The sequence below is a fragment of the Corvus cornix genome, chromosome 6, assembly GCF_000738735.6.
Source record: "Corvus cornix cornix isolate S_Up_H32 chromosome 6, ASM73873v5, whole genome shotgun sequence".
In the NCBI taxonomy this organism is placed as follows: domain Eukaryota; kingdom Metazoa; phylum Chordata; class Aves; order Passeriformes; family Corvidae; genus Corvus; species Corvus cornix.
In genome coordinates, this window is record NC_046336.1 from 28,309,757 (window position 1) to 28,329,307 (window position 19,551).

Consider the following 19,551-nt stretch of genomic DNA (forward strand, 5'->3'; position numbering starts at 1 on the left):
ACAGCCACTGCAAGTCATCTTGTTTTCCTGGTACCTTAAATATTTTATTTTAATCCCTAACTAGAACAGATATGTGATGAGCAAGATAAAGCAAACTCCTTAACAACCTGCCTCTCTTTTTTGGACAAGCAAGCCCTGACTTGCAACACTTGGGGAAAGACAGTCAGCAGTTCCCAAGATGACCCTTCTTTGAAGTGATATCTTTTTTACTTCATTTGTATTCTGGTTTCCAGCTAAACCAAGACTTGCACTGTTGATCTACATGTGTCTGTTCCAGTCCACTCACTAAAAATTTCTGGCAATTGGGCAATTTCAAATTCAAATTCGACAGAGGTAACTTTCAAATATATCCAGTCCCTAAAAACATTAGTTAGCAACTGTGTGAAATAGAAGAAAATTACTTACTTTCTGGAGGAAAGTCAGCTACAACTCAGTGTAGATTTATCCTGTAGAAGTTGTGAACGAGCCATGAAGTCTCATAATATTCCCTCAGTAGCCAATAGGGACATTAGCTAAAAAAGCAAGGGGAGAACACAAATTAGGATTAGAAGACCAAAAGGTATGAGCACATAGGAAACCATATGCCACCAGATTATAGAGTATCTTCTTTTTAAGGAGCAGTTGTTTAAAATTTTTCATACAAGTCTTCTTATAAAGTCTTTTTAAACCATTTTTAAGTGTTAGATAATTTTCTTTTCCTGTGTTTCTGGAGTCCTGTTTGCAAAAGTGCCCACTAAAACTTCTGCAGGACTGTAAATACATTTTCTTATTACTTGTTCCAGCCACAGAGCAGCCTTCAGTCTTCAACAAAGAAACCATGGAAACTTCACCAGATGAAGGTTGGTGGATGGAGGAAGCAGTGGTAGACAAATGGTGGGCCAGAATCTGGCTCTGACTGTATCTTTGGGAGCAGTGAAGAGCAGGAGGAGTGCTCCCATGTTCCAGCTCCTACAACAGACTGCTGACCTTGTCACCCACTGTCCAGGCTTGCTGGAATCATGAGGTGGTCTTCAACACTTTTCTGTAACCTCATGGTTAGTTTTCCTGTTATTCCTTTAACATACTTTACCTCCAAAGAAGGACATACTTAATTAGAAAATGAAATTACTCCATCTCCCCTTCTTGCTTTAACTTTATCAACATCTTGACTTCACTTGAAGCTATTCTGCAGTCAGAGCAAGAGGGAAGCAAAGACTCCCAGTCTGAATGCAAGCTTGTCTTTTTTAGTCTTTCTTTTTCTAATTTAATTTTTATTTTTGTAATTCTCACATTTCCTCGGGCTATTTAATATGACAGCAGCCTCTTGCCTTGTGCGATACTGGACTTGAACTATTTTCAGAAGCAGCAAACTCAAGGAATAAGAAATAACCTCTACAAAACTTGTCCAGTAGGTTGATTTGATCTAATACTTCAAGACACCTATTATTCCACATTTACTGGACTTCCTCCATCCCCTTCAACACTGTACACTTGCTATCTCTTTTCTTGATAAGGAAACCAACGCGATAACACTAACAGCAGTTTTCCTTTCACCCCTGAGATGTGTGTCCTCATAGATTGCATGCAGTGATCCTCTTGATTCATAAGTGTTCCCTGAGTAAATGCTATTGTACCTGGCAGCTACAATAATACTCCCCCACCATACACATTTTTCATACAGATCATGGCCCTTTCCCCAGTTCTTGCTCAAAAGCGTGCTGGGAATGAATGTGTGGAAGTTCCATGACATCTCTCTCAGCGTCTATTGTGTTCTTTTTCCTGTAGCCCATGAAAGGCCACAACAACCACAGCTGATAAAGGACAGAGAGAGAATGTGTTACAGAATAAAGTGACGATGCGACAAATACAGCTCATGGGAGAGAAAGGATGAGCTATTGTGGGAAGGCAAGAGCTCTCTGGGATGCCCAAGGTCAGGCTGCATGGTCAGAAAGGTGATTCCTGGCTTTCTGACCCATACCAGAGACTCTGCAGAGGAAAGGAGAGAGCAGAGGAACCTCATTGTGTCTGGTCTCAGCATATCAGCACCCTGGTGTGAGAAGCTGAGTTTTCAGGGCTACCCACTCTAAATGCACACTTCTGTGAGTCCCATCAGAAGAAAAATCACTCAGAGACAGAATGCATATATATCTCCTGAATTACTGAACAGGAAATAAGTCAGAAAGCCAAATGGTTCCATCTCAGTTCAGCGTGCCCCATACTTATTTGCTTGTATTAGTATTTTCATTCAAATAAGCCTCCTCTCCAGAAATAAAGCACAGTGCTAGGAAAAATCACTGGTCCTGCAGCTGTGGTCAGGGAATGAATGAGACATGACAGTGCTCTTGTAGATGTTCAGACAGCCTGAGCTTGCCTCAATCATCTTTTCCTGCGGTGGCAACATCCTGCGTGATGCAGTTCTGTGTCATTTCTGACATTGTCATTTCAGATGTTGTAAAATCCTGGAAGCAAGAGAAGGGACCAGGGTAAGAGGGGAGAAAATAGAACAGAAAATAGCATCTGACAACACATATCCAGTCCTTTGTGTCATTGCAAGGTTGGCATGACTTGTCAGAATAGCCACCAATCTGACCAAAACGTGCCTACAGCTGGCATGGCAAACGTGCCAAGCCTTGGAAACCTCTTCATGTCATAAACACCAGAGGGGTCCTGCAGCACTTGGTCAGTTGGTTCAGACTTTCCTTCCACATAGCAACCTTCCTCCTTTCTGAGGAAAACACCCAAGTCTGAGATGAATTTGTTTCTGCTAATCAATGATAGCAAACTGGACAAGAAAAAGGCAAGTTTAGCACAATTAGCAGCATCTACACAGGCTACTTTTCCACAGGTTTCTCAAGAGCTGATTCTCTGGAATCTCCCAGCACAGTTGAGCTGATATTGCAGCCTTCCCTCTAGTAGAGTATGGAATTATTTGGGCACGTGTTTTTGTGTACTTTGATAGTAAAAGAGTTTTCTGAGGTCTGTCTTACTGTCAGGCTGATCAGGTTCAAAGAGAAGTTGGCAGGCAGATGAATGGACCTCTAGCATAACTAGAGATGGCAGATTTCTTTAGCAAATCATCATAAAACTAGCTAAGAGCAGATATAAAAAGTTTCTTTCTAAATTATATATGTCACACGAATACTTAGAGCTAACCTGCTAAATCGTCATGACTTTCATGTACAGTTTCTCTGCCTCTATGAGACTCAGGCACCTTTTAATGCAAATTCTTTCCATTATCAGATTGATTCCTCAACATTTGGTGGCCTCTCGTTCTGTCTAATTGGATGGACAAAAATATTCCAATTATTCTCTGTTTAATCAACCAAAACCTTTTCATTAGAAAAATATACCCTTTCAGTAGTTTCAACAAATATAAAATGGGATTTTTAAATGGGAATCTCTATGACCATTGGCAAAATTCCATCTCTTTTCCTGCCCTCCCTCCCTCATCTGGGTACTTTGTGTGCTTCAGATCCTGGATTCCAGAGTAGCTGAATGTTGAGATATGGGGAGCAGCATTTCTGAGACACAAATTCAGAAGGACACTGCAGAGCCAATAAAGGGGTTCTAGATATTCCCTGGTGCCAAACTGCTCAGGGGGAGCCAATCTGAAGCCTCCCCATGAGGAGCTTTCACTGTTTTCATCAGTGAAATCATAATTTTCAGTTATGGTGACCCTGCAAGAGACTCTCACATATGCATTGTGTTTCTTTCAGATGAGATAAATTTGTGGAAAAATTAAAGATGGACTTGTCAAGGCAAAAGGTTTAACACAGCTGTATGAATTCTGTGCTGTGGAAAAGGGACTCTTGATTTAGGTAGCCTTCAATTTTGAGTTCCCATTTCCCAGAACGTATCTACTTTCAGGTGTCAAGGTTTCAGATTCTTTGTAGGTAGTTTTCAGGTCCTCAAATATTGAGCAGCTGCACCGTGAAAGACAAAATCCTCAAGAATCTCCAGGGCTCAGAAGCCTGAAGTGGAAGCAATCAAAAATTACTCCTGCCACTCTGTGATGTCAGCTGCTTCTGCTTTGCACTTCTAGCAGTAAGAAAAGTGAGAGGGGCTCACTGCTCCTTGGGCGATTAAGAAGAACAAATACAAAGTTTCGTCACCCTTAGATAAAAAAAAATTAGGTCATTCAGTTCTAGTGTGGGTTTTTTTTTTTCTGATGTTCTCCTCAAAAAGGGAAGAGTAGCTTATGGGGAAAATTGGAATGATTTTAGTAAGCAGATCTTTGGGTGTTTGATGTATGAATTAAGAGGTAACAGTGGTTACTAAAAAGAATGCACCACAGAAATAATAAATTACTTACTTTGCATACCACAGGCAGAATGAAAACAAAGAACCACATTATGTTCTCATAAGAGCTAATAAAATTTTTGTTCTTTTGCTTTTAGACTAATTGTACCTGAATTGCTTTATTACAAGGCCATTATGTGGTCCATTTTCTAAAGCACTTTCTATTTTTTTCCAAGATGATTTTGGGTGCAAAACTGAAAAAGAATTCCAGGCAGAGGGCTCTTCTGCCACCAATTGATAAAAAAGTCTAGCCTTGCATTGAATGTGTCACACTGGTAAATGTAAATAGTAACCATTCATGAACAAGATTATTTGCAAAGCATGAGATCACAGTACTACTAAAAAGTGGTTGCATTTCAAATTCTTTTAATCCTTTAGTTTATTAGCTGTTGAATTATTAGAATTGGTTTACAAGTCCTTTCCTTTAGCAAGCTGAAACTTGCTTGGAAAAAACAACAACAACATCCAAACAAACAAAACAAAACAACAAAAAAAACCCCAAAAAGAAATCCAAGCTGGGGTTCCGGATGAATTCTGAACTTACAAAGAAATACCAGGTATGGAAAACTCACAAGAAAATTACACAACGTGCCATCATTATACCCTTACACTGTCTCGTAATAGAGAAAAAATAAATTAAGCTCTGAATTTAATTTCAGTAGAAATAAACAAGGAATTAAGTATTATTTGTTAATGATTTCTGCCTGTCAGTTCTATGTTTGTACAAAACTACATCACTTTCTTAAATATGTTGTGTTGTTATAGTTCTTGTTTGCAGCTTAGTATAGTTATTTCTACAGCACTGAGAAAGGCAGCGAGGGAAAATTTTACATGTGTCATTGAACACTACTGGATTTCTCCACAAAGCCAGAAGTACAAATAAAGCCTAGTTTAGTGGTGCTCAGGGTGTTTAGGCGATCATTAGAGATCTCAGAGAGACTGACAGCATAAATACATTCTAGTGTCTTTAAAAGGGAGACTTTCCGTTTGACTTTAAAGTATTTTACACATCACAAAATTTTGGATATGACAAAGTAGAAGTAATTTTAAATAGGTTTCAGCTGTTCAATAGTTCTGGTTGTAAGTATTTATCTAGTAGGGAATGGAAAAGAATGAAAGATGCTTTAATTAGCACTGTCAAATAGGTACCAAATTTAACTTGGCAGGAGGGATAAAGTTAACAAATCTCAGCTTTTTGTCTCTCTGTATGGTCAGCACTCATATACCACAGCTATTTGACCTGCTAAAAGATGCATAAAACCACACTGCCAGGTCTCCTTTATTGCAGCTTATTGTCTTGGACACCACGGGAAGAAAGTGTAACAGCAGCAGTGTGGTTTAATTAGGCCAGAACTTGATTAACTCTGCACACTGGGGATGTCTCTCAGAACTCAGTGATGTAGTGCAGCTCCTGCCTTCTGGGGGAAGCTGCCCTGTGCCCTGTGCCCTGTGCCCTGTGCCCTGTGCCCTGTGCCCTGTGCCCTGTCCTCTTTGTCCTGCTGGCCCTGGCCTGGCCTGGCCTCAGCACGGGCAGCCCAGGGGATGGCAGGGGGCTGTCCCTGTGCTCCAGCAGCAGGGAAAGCCTGGCACCCTTCTGGCTGCTCCATTGCAGGACACCTCCCTAATATTGATTCAAAGCCCTGCTGGCCAGGAAATCCAGCTCTCCATGGACAGCTGCCTTGAAAGGTAAATACCCAGCTGCAGCAGCAGGGCTGTGACCTGATCTACATCGCCTGCCTTCACCCTGTGAGGATGAGATTGGAAGCAAACACAGCAAGTAGTCCTGTTAAAGACCACCATAAACTGTCTTCATAGATTAGACTAGTGACATAATTTTCAAAAACACTGAAAGGAATACCATCATCTTCTTAAAGATAAAAATGTGTGTTTTGCTTTTTTTTGGTTTTGTTTTTTTACTAGAAGATACAAGACCTCTTTTAAAGTCAGGTCAGATATGAAGATGTTTCCCAATGAAGGGAGCAGGGGCAGTGATGAGGGAATGTTCGCATCTCATCCAAACATCCCATTTTTCTTTTCCTTCTGATGTTGCCTCTTCCCCTCCCTGTTATAAATATTTCATTTTTATCCCACTTTAAATGATATTTGAAGCAGTTTGTTTTGCAATGCTAAACTGTAATGTTTTGTCTTGCAGGAATGCTGCCTTTTTCCTCAATGAAATTCTGAAGAAATCAACCTGTAGTCACGATGTATTTTATGTGATCAGAAGAACTTCTCCATCTATTTTGATGGAACAGTAATGCTCAGAACGTTCAAATCATGCTCTTATTTAACTGTTCCAATATGGTTATAAAAGACTTGCACTGGGGACTTCTGTCTCATACAGTCCCACACTGGCATGGTAACAACTGCAAATGTAATAATGATCATCCTCCTGTGGTCACAGTGCTCTGCCAAAGCCATGGTTTTGAAATGACCATATGCATTCCAAATCAGCAGGTTTATAAACCACATAATAATAACCAGAATGAGGTTTCAGACCGTGCTCAGCTGCCTCGGCGTGATTGCAAAAGGAACATGAGCTCTGCGAAATAAAACCCTGCTCTGATGTGCTTCATTCAGAGAGTTCACTTTGCTCTTCTCCATCCTCCCCTGCCCACACAGACATTCCTCCCCTGCATTGCCCACACTCCTCCCCTCAGGGCATTGCCTCTGTCTTCCCCGTGGAGACATTTACCCACACTCGTTGGTGTTTACTACATTAGAAATGCCCCACGCCTTTGCTATTACGCTGACTGCTCTTGGCAGGCAACATCAACCCACAAACAATGCAGCACAACTGCCTCCTGCCATCCCTGATGCAGACAGGTTATACTTGGTGTACCGAGTGCCATCTGAACACATCACACCAACATTCAACCATAAGCCCCGAACTAATTAGATTTTGTCTTAGGAGAGTCTTTCATTTCCTTGCACTCTCTCTTTCACGCTTTTATTCTGTGTAGATTTTCCTTTAATTTCTGTGGAATTTTAAAAGAAGCTGCAGAAAATGCTATATGCAATCACTCAACTCCAAAAGGGTTGTCTTTCCCACTTATTTTTCTTCAGGGCAAGATAGATGTACTTAAAATACTACATATAATTTAGCCTGAGCCAAATACAGCATGTACTGCGATGTGAGCATTGATTTGTTTTTTCTTTGCCCATCCATTACCTCAATGAACACATCTGGAGAAGGTACAAGACTAAATCAAGTTGTGAAAATTATCTTTGAATTAAGCTGAGAGAGAAGAGAATTCACAGCACTGTCACCAGGGCACATATAAGAAACGGAGTTATTATGCTCACCTCCTTTACTGAAACAATGAATTAGAAAGGTCTGGCTTCTTGTAAGTCTTTTAATAAATACATTATTATCAACAGACAAAAAAAAAAGACCCCATGACTATCCACATTATCTACACTTCAGCTGAATTCTGGAGGGCAATGAGAATGGATAAGCTGAGAGACATCTTACATTAAAGGAATTAAAAGCAGCACCTGATAGTGAATGTGTATTTTACAGCTACCTTCTGATCTGCTCCAGAGAGTGCTACTGCTTGAATTCACAGTGTAAGGAAAAATCCAGATTTTACAACCTACCTTGTGATGGGAATGTGATTGCTTTTATAGTCCATATCTCCCTCCTATTACCTGTCAGCTACATCACTGCAGTTTTGTGCACTCCATTCAGAACACCCACCAAAATAACCTACAAATAACTTCACTTTTTGAGGAGGAATAAAAAAATTTCCACTTAGCCGTAGTATGGCTTGTCACTGAAGCCATTATGACATTGGGTTGTTACACTGTACCTCTGCTGGATACAATTTGAAACACCGATTTTTCCAGCTTGGTATCTTATTTCATATATATGTTCACAGGCACACAGTTAAACTCAGGCTTAATGCAATTTGACTAGAAAATCCACTTAAATTGTCCACAGAATAAAAGATTATTTCAGAACAAGGTGTCTAGACAGCACTTCTATTTAATTTTCAGTGAGATTATTCTAAATCCACTTCCAGCACTCTTCCAGGGGATTTCCACCACAAGCTTTTGCTGCTTTAAAGGCGGTGTCTACACTGGGGTATTATTCTGATTCTTGATGGCAAGAATCTTCCTGTTTGCCTCACTAATCTGAACCCTGCCATGTCCTTCTGGAGATTATTCCAGCCTGGAAGCGGGTGGGCGGCACAGGAACGAGGAGCAGCTCTGCAGCCCCATTTCCAGTCAGCTGTAGGGTGACCAGCAGAGAGAGCAACCAGCCCCTTAATCACTGCATGTTACTGGTGACAAACACCACGATGATTTTTTATCACACAAGGAGGCCCACATGTGTCTCTTTTAACAGGAAATAACTTGGATGTGAAGCAGCTCAGCATCGGTGCTGTGAGCGGTCACTGACACAGCTGACAGGTCACGCCTGCCAGCGGGACCGTCATTAGAAAGCTACCAGGCTCTTACTCTGAGCTCCCCATCAGTAAGGAAACTGATAAACAGAGAACTGTTCTACCCACCCTCACTCTCCCAAGGTCTCTGTTACCCCAAGCACGATGCACGTGTCTCCTTGGAAACCAGTGCACTGCGTCCTGCGCAAATCATCCTCTCCACACTGCATTTGCAGGGCCCAGGTGCCTGCACACAGGACAAATCAAAGATTTAACCTTTGCAGGGCACTTCTAGTGACTGATTTCAAGCAGGAAAAGTCATTAACATATACACATGAGTGCATTTTCTAAATGAAACTTAAGAATACAGCAGCAGTAAGGGACCTAGGAAAGTTTTCTTCAATTTATGAATCTGTCAAGACACGTCACAGAGGAATTGTGAGTATTGTTTTAGTGATCATTTGGGGGCACTATAATTATAATACAAAACCATCTGCTCTTGGGGAGTGCCTAATTACTCTGTGTCAAAACGAGATTATGCTTGGATTTCCTTCATTCTAACCTTAGTATGAATTGATTATCCAGATCATTAAAGAGAAGCAGTGGCCAAGCTTATAAGAAATAGCTTTCTTCATTTGTACTCCTTTAAGTGAGTTGCTGTTTCCTAGGAATTGTCATGGAGTCATCTCTGCTAAATCACTAATTCCTCTGTGCTTGGTTTCTTACCAAACACCTCCTGTGGGCAGCGAGCCCTGCACCAACCCGGCCCAGGAGCCAGCAGCACTGCCAGCGTTCCTCTGACTGGATGGGAAAGCTTAATTTCATTGCTGAGGGGGATGCTTGGGCATTTCTTTATGAAAATTATTATGAAAAGCTCAATTTTAAAAGCAACCCTGTTCATTAAACCTCCAGTTGCCCAAATCTATTCATAGGCAAGCTTAGGTAAACTCTGCCTTTTGACACACTCCCCTAACAACCTGCCTGTAGATTCAGAAAGTTTTTCTTTATCTGCCAATAAGAAATTAGTTTTATTGGATCTTCCCACACCCATAGCTGATGACTTTCAACATACAGCAAAATTTAATGCTTAAATGGGCTACTACAACACACGAGCTACTGAGAGGAAAATAAGAAATTCAGTTCCATTCCTCTCGCCTTCTACCTTTCCCTTTTGCCTCCACTGTCTCCTTCTCTTTAGCAGGTCTACACCTACATTTCTTCTTCCACCAGTACAAATAACAATTATTTAGCTATTTCTTTGCTACTTCTATGCATATTTAGTTGGTTTCACCAAGAGAGAAGCACCAAATGGTTAAGAAAGGTTTAATTGTCTTAAATACCATCTCTGGAAAAGTTTCTGTTTGCCTGAGTGGGGATCTGAGTACCAGAGAATGCAATCATTTCTTGTCTCTCAGGCAAATTGGAATCATGACCTGACAAACTCTTCATGCTGCTTGAAGTGTTGAGGGTGCTTAGGGTGGCAAATTCAGCCCAGTCTTCAGCAGTCTTAATCTCTACAGAAAGCATGTGACAAGCACGCATTTTAAATATGCAGTCTGACCTTGCATAAGAGCAAAGGTTAGAGAGGTAAAATGCAATAATTTGAGAGATTTTTCTTCTCAAGGACTGTATGGTCTCTCATAAATCTGTATATACTAATAAGACTCATATATCACTCCCAGTGCACTGTACAGCACAGAATTAACTGTAATTCTTGCTTTTTCTTTTAAAAGAGAATTATTCTATTAAAAGGTGCCAGATTCACAGCAGTAGCAAGTGATAACTTCTGCTTTTCCACACCTAAGAATTTACATAGCATGTAGTGTGTTTTTCATTATAACATTTCATCAGAATCCTTTAGCTTTGACCTGTAAAAAACAGCTCTGAAGGTGAAAAAGTAGTTTTATCTCCACATCTGTTCTTTGCAAAAGTGAGCTAGCAGGAAGGTGCAGCAAGGATGCCAACTGTGGGAGGAAGACAGCTCCAAGGAAAGGGATTGTTTCTGATATGCAACATCCATGAGCTTGATTAGGCATTTCAAAATCTTTCTAAAAAGTGTTTGTCCTCAAAACCACCTTGAAATATCATGGCCTTCACTCCATGCATATAAGGAGCTTAAACCTTCCCTATTCTTAATTAATTGCCCTGGTAGCTATAAACAAGTAACTTTTCTCTGTTGTTTGCTTTAGCTGCTGCTGAGATGAATTTACAGGCCTAATAAAATAGCAAAATATATTTGCAATGTAAAACTATCACATATGTTTATTTCATCAACTTTTTCTAAAGTAACCTTTCTAAATAATTAAAATATTCTAATATATAATATTCACATTGTGATATAGGATGTATTTGGATTTTATGATAACAAGTAAGAGACATTTGAAATAAACACAGAGTTTTCACAGATTATTCTATGGGTTATTCCATATTAAATCCATAACATGCTGCTCCCCATTGTCTTAGGAGAATGTATCTTATTTTTGCTACTGTCCTTACACACAGAATTCTGAATAAATTAGTGCATTCACACAATTATATTTTCCTCCTAAAGAAAACATCAGAATAATGGTATTCTTTTCTCTCACTCTAGCAATTTCCATCCTCACTCTTAAGTGGAAGACAGGGTTATGCTTCCTACAAGAAGAGCTATTAGCCAGAAGTGGTAGGACCTGCCTTTGCATCTGCTGAGGAGAACATGCACACACACTGAAAACTAACATTCCTGTCTGCCTTGCATAACGACCACTAACAGCTTTATCCAATTAACCTTTGCTTTATCTGCCTTTCTGCTGGTTGTACACACGCAGCCTACACATTTCCAGAGTACTGATAATGATAATGGAATTCCCAAAAAACAAGACCAGCTTGTACAGCGGTGTGCCAAGACACCTGGCAGCACAGGGTGTCAGACACAGCACATGGCTCACTGGGAGTTCAGGGGCTCCCTTGGATGGCCAGGATTCCCTCCAACACATGGTGGATGCAGATTTCAGCAGGAGCCACTGCCCCTTCCCAGGAAAGGAGCACACCAGCTGCAGCTCCCCTCCGTTAACATTTACACAGGGATGGCTGCTGATTGTGTCCCTGGGATGCTCTCTGCCTCAGCTCTGTGCTCTGGTGACCAAAAAGAAGGCATAAAACCCATTTACATATTCCCATCCCCACTGCCATAAATACAGGCTGAGGGGAGAATCTGGGAGCGTCTCCTCAGAATCAGACCATTCGTGCCAGGCAGTGGCAAAGGCAGAAGTGTGTGGAAACGTTAAGTGAATTTATGAGCTGTAAATGGGATTGAATCGATGTGAAATTCCTCTATGACATTTGCCTATTCACTGTGTTGAACTGTTTTGTCATTTCATAATGTATCTGTGCCATACATATAGGCTGTACATGAAGTACAGCAGAAACACACACCAGTCCATAGATTATTTTGCAATCCAAGTGGCTTCTGACATCATACTGCTACTAAGTCAAAATAACATGGCTGTTCTGAACTTTCAGACAGCAGCAATATCTATTTTTCTCTCTCTTCTCATTGCATTAAGGCTCTGGGCTGACATTGTGGAATCACTGCAGCAGCCTGGGAACAACGATGCACAAAGCAGAGAAACCAGTGCCCCACGCTGACAGCAATGGAGAGTACAGGGACAGAGCTGGGCTGCACTGGCAGACAGAACCCTGCCAGTCTGTGTGCTTGGGACACTCACAGACACACAGGTTTGTCCCACAGGACTGGCAGCCCTGGGGGGAGTGAGAAAAATAAACGGCACCTAACGTAGATCAAGTACTGGGTTTATGATTTTAATTGTGTGTGATTATGATGCACACCAGTAAGAAGGTGATCACCACGGTAGACTGAGAAGATTTTTTAGTTCAGTAGATGACAGCAGCACAGTTCTATTTATTCAACCAGTTTGATTAGACTAACTACCGTAAATCCGAAATAAGAATTCGAAATAACCTTTTATAATACCATGAGCTGAAAGGAGAAATTTGCTCAGGATTGACTCCCTACCTGACCCAGCATATCCCCATATCATCCCTGCTGGGGACAATCTCTCTCTTTTTCTCTCATTCTTTTAATGCTGAGGATGTTCTCTGCCTCTCAAGCTTTGTTTCACTCACCTCTGAAGGTGCTAATGTCAACTTCAGTCCTCTGAATCTCTCCCTAGACGTTCACAGTACAAATCTTTTGCTTTTGTCTAGATGAAGCCTCTGGAGCTTTCCTCAGAGGCAAGGAGAAGTTGTAGTATGATGCAGTTCTACTGTTAAACATATTTCAAAAACCATACAAAGGAAAAAGAACTCAAGAACACGAAGGAAACAACAGGGTATTTCTGCTGCTTGCTTTGCCATCTTGTCAAAGCAGGTCCTGGATGCTGGTCAGAGCCTGACTGACTCTTTGCACAGCAATTTCTTTTAAATTGAGCATCATGAGCTAATTCTGTGCATTTATGGATGCACACAGCCATCACAACATGCCTGAGCAGCACAGAATGGGTGGGAAGGGCTTGCACGGGAGGCATCCCAAGCAGGCCAGAAAAACACAGCTGATGCCCATCTTGTCATGGGAACATCCATCTCCTCTCCAATGAATTCATCATGAGCATCAAACTCTCAGTCCCAGGGGTATCTACCTGGAACCCCCAACAAATTCAGACTGAAAGCAAACTCTTGCTTGAAAACACCCACACTGGAGCAATGAATGGAGTTCTCAAGGCTGCAAACTGAGTCCATGCTAATATCAAGAGATGATGTTAAATGGAGAGAAGGTTCCTGAGAGGGATGGTGGCTTTTGTTTGGTTCTCAGAACCCTTCACATCCTCTGAAGGACGTTTGAATTGGGAGTACTCAAAGCACACAGGACCTGACCTTTCCTCAAATAGAAGTGTCTCCATACATGTATACCTTAAATCAGGTTTGGCTGTAGGAATTTTTTAAGAGGCTTCTTTTATTATTTTTTAAAGTTATCATAATTACTAATGGTCTGGATGGAACCTAGGACAAACAAAAGGTTGTCATTGGAAGAAAATCTCAAAAAGTTCTGAAAGGTACATTTTTTCCACAGTTTTTTCAAGATTAATTTTCCCTGAAAAATTAATCCTAATTTACTTTTGGATCTCTTCATAAATCTGATTTATTAGAAAGTCGTCCAAAATAACTTGCAGTGGTTCATCATCCCTCCCTCATACAATATAGTAAAACCATTTCAAAAAGAGAGAAAAGCCAGAATTCAGCAGTGGGAGTAGGAGAAAGTTGGCCAGATGCCCCTTTATTTATTTTCCTATTCACGTTTGTCCTGCTACATATTGAAAATACCTCTTTGTTCAGTTTCCTTCTTTTTGATAGAAGGAAATGTTGAGAAAGAGCTAGAAGCCAGGACCCCTCATTGCAAAAAGGTGCACTTTGAGAGTAATACACTGCAGAGACTTCAGGTTTCCTTTTTCCCCTCGTAGCCACTGCACAGACACCTCCCAGCTCCCACGCCCCCCCGGGAAACGCTGCTATCACAAACCTTAGCAGATGGCAGAGCCTCATTCCAGCTGACCCTGCATCTCACATTCTGGTGTCCAACATGACCTCCTGGGGTCCTTCCTGGCCTTCATTTAGGTAGGCTGATGGAGACAGTAAGAATCTGGGCTTAGCTAATGAGCTTTTGAAAAGATTTCATCAGAGAGAAGGAGAAATGAGTGAGTGAGATTTGTTAGCTCTTTTCTGCTTCATGTTACCAAGCTATCCTGTCACAGCTTTTTGACCTAAGGAGGAAGCTCTGCAGTCTTCTTTTATTTTCTCCAGTCATTGTATCAATCATGTCTCGGAAGATTAAAATTTAATAAAGACCAGTGCCTAAAAAAAGAAAACTCTGAATAATAGAGCAAATGGAGCAAAAGACTGAGCTGCCTTTATTCAGGAATAGCATAGAATATGGTACAGATTGCTGACCACAAGGCACATTGAAGGAACAGAGGCCAGCAGATGTGCTACCCAGGGGGGGCGGCCAGCAGGCACAGGGACAGCAGGGGAAGTCATTACAGAGAGCTGAGCTTTGCTGCCCAGCTCTGAGGACTCAGACAGGGACACCCTGCTCTTTTCAGCCAACTGTGCACATCTGTGACCCTTTATGTCTTTGGACAAGCTGGACTGAATCTATAAAAAACAAATGTCTTCCTCCACTCCCAGCAAGTCAGATGTTCTTGGATATGTGAGCTTTATGCTGATATCCCAAAGCTAATAGCAGCACTCCCCACCAAACTAAGACTCAACAGGTGGAAGCTGAAAGATCCCCTGAAATCTGAAGAGAAAAAACTTCATGCCTCAGAAGTCAGTGAAAGATTTCCATGGGAAGAGCAAAAACATGTTCCAGTCTATTTCTGTTAACAGACATATACTGGCTCTCCCCCACATTTTAATTTCGTTTCCTCTTTTGCAGTATCTCTGCTTCAAAGGCCACTGCTATGTTCTCTCTGGCAGATGATCAGTTAAATCAATAGATCTTCAACAGTTTGGGAGGAATTCCCAAAGCAAAGGAAATTTTGTTGTGGATTTGATGGACACTTATTCCATTCATCTTTTCCTTAGCCTTCAGGAGCCTCTGGCTCTTGATACGTGAATAAAATCCTAAATCCATGTAATTCACAACCACTTGTGCACTGTCTCCTGGGTGGGTGGGTGGGGAAGAGGAGGGAGGTCCCTTCAGCCCCTTCTGCAAGCCCCAAGCGTGCTGGAGTGTGGGATTTGATTGCCCTCATTATGGTGTAGCTGCCTCTGATTGCAGCCACAACACCACAAAGGCCTTTGTGAAACCCTGAGTTTGTTCCTGTGATCTCCTGTGGTGGTAAATTATAGTATGAATACACAATGTGGCAGAAAGTAATAATCTTGAGTAATGTAGCTGATCTTACTGCTCTTTTATTTCATTAAGGGTATTCCAGTCAGGAAAGGGACGAGCTCTCAGATCCTGGGAGCAGATGCTCACATCCTAAAGCTAGACCTGCAATACTTACCAGGGAGGCAGAGGCCACTCTCAGAGTCTGGACCCAAATGAGGAAAGATGTTGTCATTTTTTGGTTCAGAATCATTTCTGCTCGAGAAAAGATGTGTGAAAGAAGACCAGTGCTGGTTTATGGGCTGGGATTTTTATTTTTTATTGAGGGTCACTCAAACAGAGGGTCTATTATAAAACTGTATAGATATATTTAGTGTGTATCCATGGTTTTTTTTTTTCTTCACCATGTTCAGAGACTCCAGGACGTATTGGATAAATTATTCAAGTTTGATCATCTGTTCTTTACTTGAAAGACTCTAGATTAAAAACTATGATTATGGACAGGTATTAAGGTAATAAGTAATTTTGCTTCAGAAATTGAGTCATCTTGTACATTTTGATATAGATATTTATATATTTTTTTTTATGTGTGTCTGTATGTACATATATATAACACGTATATATTTATATCATAAACATTATATCAGGAAAAATTTGGACTAAATTTGATAATGGAGATGGTAAAATATGAGTTGAAGGAGATCCCAAAGTACTAATGTACTAACGTAATATGTATACACATTACAATTCCGTGACTCCTTTGTGGTAATCTAATCCAAATTGAATTCTGAAAATAATATTAGTTTATACAAAATAGGGAGCCTATATAAATTCATCATAGAAGCAGAAAGCTTTATTCAACTAGCTGATTAAAGGATTTTTTCTTTAATCTAATTTTTATGTGTTACATCCCATTAGTGGGTTCTTAGTGAATAAATCATTTCAAATATGTAATACCAAATAAGTCAGCTGCTGGTTTGACAAGCCATTGACTACACACAAGATAAAAAGTAAGTATTGAGAAGAATGAAAAAATTAGCAAAGCTTAAACTCCTTTATGTATAGCTTAGTTATTACAGCACTACTGAGAAGGAAAACAATAATTATAGTGGCTAATTCCCCTTAGAATAATACAGTTTAGTGAACTAATTTCTCATGTGTGTGCAATATTGCTCTCTACTGGCTGCTGGCTGGATAGGAAGAGGCAAAGTTTTAACCCAAGGAAACTTGACGTGGCCTATCAGACCCTGACTCTCTCATTCCTGAGGGGTTTGATCACACAGCAGCAGCCAGCTGACCCTCAAGGCAGTACTGCCTGCCCAGCTCCCTTACTGCAAACCCAGTGAAAGCCTTTTGGAATATGGGCTACACCAGCTGGGCTTTGTGGTACCTGAGGATTCTACAGAAACAGGAAACAACATCACAGAGTAAGGCAGGGTGACAACTGTGCCTGTTCCACATGGTGAGCTCCTCTATTCAGACAGCCTCCTGCAGGGAGGACAGGGAGACCCCTGACTGATAGCCTGGAGTGGCAGTAAAAAATAAAAATTAAAAAAGAAATCTTTGTCAGGGTTTTAAAAGACTACCAAATGCAGTATTTGTTATTGGTAAAAAGCAGTTTAAGGACCAGTCAAAGTCTGACCCTCAAGGTTTACCTAACCTGCCCAAGAGGACACTCAGAGTTCATCCATTGATACCACTTTACTTCAGATTTCTGCAGAGACGTGAAGGAAGAGAGTGAAAGGAGCTGGCAATGTCACAGAAAATTTCATAACATTTTCTTGGTGTCTCTCAGATCATTTTCTTGGTCATTTAGAGCACTTTGATGTCAAAACCAAAATGAACACTGATAGCAGTGACACACAGCCAAGGTTCACACTTCTTTGTTATTTTCCTCAGCCAAAAAAAGCTGTTGATAAAAGCCATCCACTTCCTACTGACTCCGTGCTTCAGCAACATACAGCATTCTAAGCTGAACCTGCTACAGAACTAGGCTTCCTCAACTTAACACAGTCAAAGAGCAGAAATTAAAGATTTTAAAAGGTGGTGGGAGAAAAAAACCCAGAAACTCTCACTGAACATCTCAGAGGGCCTTGGTCTTGACTGAGATGGTGACTGAGGTGACTCCTTTTGCTGTTTGCTGTTTCACAGTGTAACTCCAAAGCTAAGTCGGGAAGGAAATCAGGTGGGCTCCTCCAACTGACAGGTGACTGCGATGGCCTTTCTGAAAAGCTGAAGTTGTGTGTGAAGGAAGAAGACACAGACAAGATCAAAAGTGAATGTCTTGTCTCTGGAGAGAGAGTGAAAAGATGGCTGTGGAAGTGGGGGAGCCAGTTCAAGAGAGGACACAGAGGGTATCAGACAAACAGATCCTGTCGGCTGTCTCAGGAGCTTGCACCTCACAGCCTTCAAATGCTGGGCTGATTTGAAGGATGATGTGGCTACGACTTACGAGAACTGAGTGAATGGAAGGGCTGGTAGGGATGAAGGTAACCTTACAAGAAAAAAATAGATCATTACAAGTCTGGAAGTCTACAAGCTGTCCTGGATGAACACAAACTTTGTTCACTTCTACTAAAAAGGTCAGGGGACAGCGAAGGGAAATTGAAAGGGGAAAACATGATACATTTCTAATGTTTTAAAAAATAATTTCACTCTGTTCACCTTGCAGAAAGCCAGTTCACTTATCTAAATGTTCATGATGTACTGACTGAAAAAGTTGGGTTAGGAGCTACTATTTAAAATTATTTTCCTAATTTCAGACTTTTTCAAATGAATCTAAAGAAATTACAAAAAAATTCAAATTTCCCTAAAACCCATTTTACTTGGGGAGAATATTGCAATATATTCTGCATTTAGCTTAAAATTGGACTGATTCTGTTAGGGTATCTTCCAGCATGCTTGAAATGAATTATGAAAAAGTTCAAGATGTGCACTGGCACCCAGAAATCCTGGCATAGTCCCCTCCTTTTTCTTTCTTATCTCAGAAAAAACTTTCTCCAAATGAACTCATCTAAAAATGCCATTCTAGGAATCTGAGGGCTTGGTATCCTTCGTGATAATGAAATTATAAAAGTTTTGTCGATTAAAGCTCTATCCATTACAAATTCAGCTGAACAGGAAAGCTGAACCGTTGCACTCCCACTTCAGCCTGTGGTTTCCCAAAACCTGGCAAGAGTCCTCTGGTGCCAAAACTAAGCAACTGAGGTTAATGTGACAGCATTTGTCTCTGCACTACCAGTCTCTGATGAGCCCAAGTTAAGATTTTTAACATAATTTTTTTCCACACAGGTTTCACATTTAATTATAGAGTAAGGTCACTGTGTGTTCCAAGAGCAATCATCTTACTGATGTGTTATTCCAAAGCCAGCCTTCATTCAGTGTGACACATGCTGGTTATGCACTGGGAAATGGAGCTATGATGAAGTGAGGCTGGGGAAAAATACACTGGAATCTGAAGTAATGCCAGCTAAGAAAGAGCTTATCTCTACTTTATTAATGTTGTTGTTATTATTATTATTATATTTAATAAACAAATTTTTATGCCGGCAGAAGAAAGAAACAAATGAGAGCTTTATAGGATATAGATGTAACTTTTCTGAGTTACAACTGCCTTCCTTTTTGTGCTAAAATAATAAAAAAAAAAGCAGGCTGAAACAAATGGAAACGCTTACAATTATGATGTGAAGAGGAACAAAACCCTCTTAAGGTAGAAGACAAGGGTATATTCCAGGTTATGAGCATCTTTGGTCAGGATCCAGCATTTCGTATAAAGTGCATCATGAGTTCTGGTTAATTCTAGGACCAATTTAAAGATCCATTGAAGGACCTGGCAAATCTTTGTAAAATAAGTAAATATTGCTGATAAACAGTTTTGGACTTGGACTATTTCTGACATCATCTCATCAGCCTTCTTAAAAAGATTTCTCAGTCATGACCCTTGAAGCCAAGGCTGCAGAGGTGGTGAGGATCCCCAGCCTGCTGGGGCAGCCCTGAGTATGGCAGAGCTGGGATTTGTTAAGCAAGTTGTGAGCTGGGACTGAGCATTCCTCGCTGAAC

At 40.8% G+C, this 19,551-nt stretch overlaps 1 long non-coding RNA gene across 1 annotated transcript in view; it reads right to left on the bottom strand.

Annotated features, from left to right (window-relative positions):
* LOC109144761 overlaps positions 1–19,551 on the bottom strand; it is a 228,207-nt gene that overhangs the window by 16,585 nt on the left and 192,071 nt on the right. Inside the window, exon 2 of the long non-coding RNA XR_005602200.1 lies at positions 406–512. This is a non-coding gene — a long non-coding RNA (uncharacterized LOC109144761). The remainder of the gene's footprint in view (positions 1–405; positions 513–19,551) is intronic.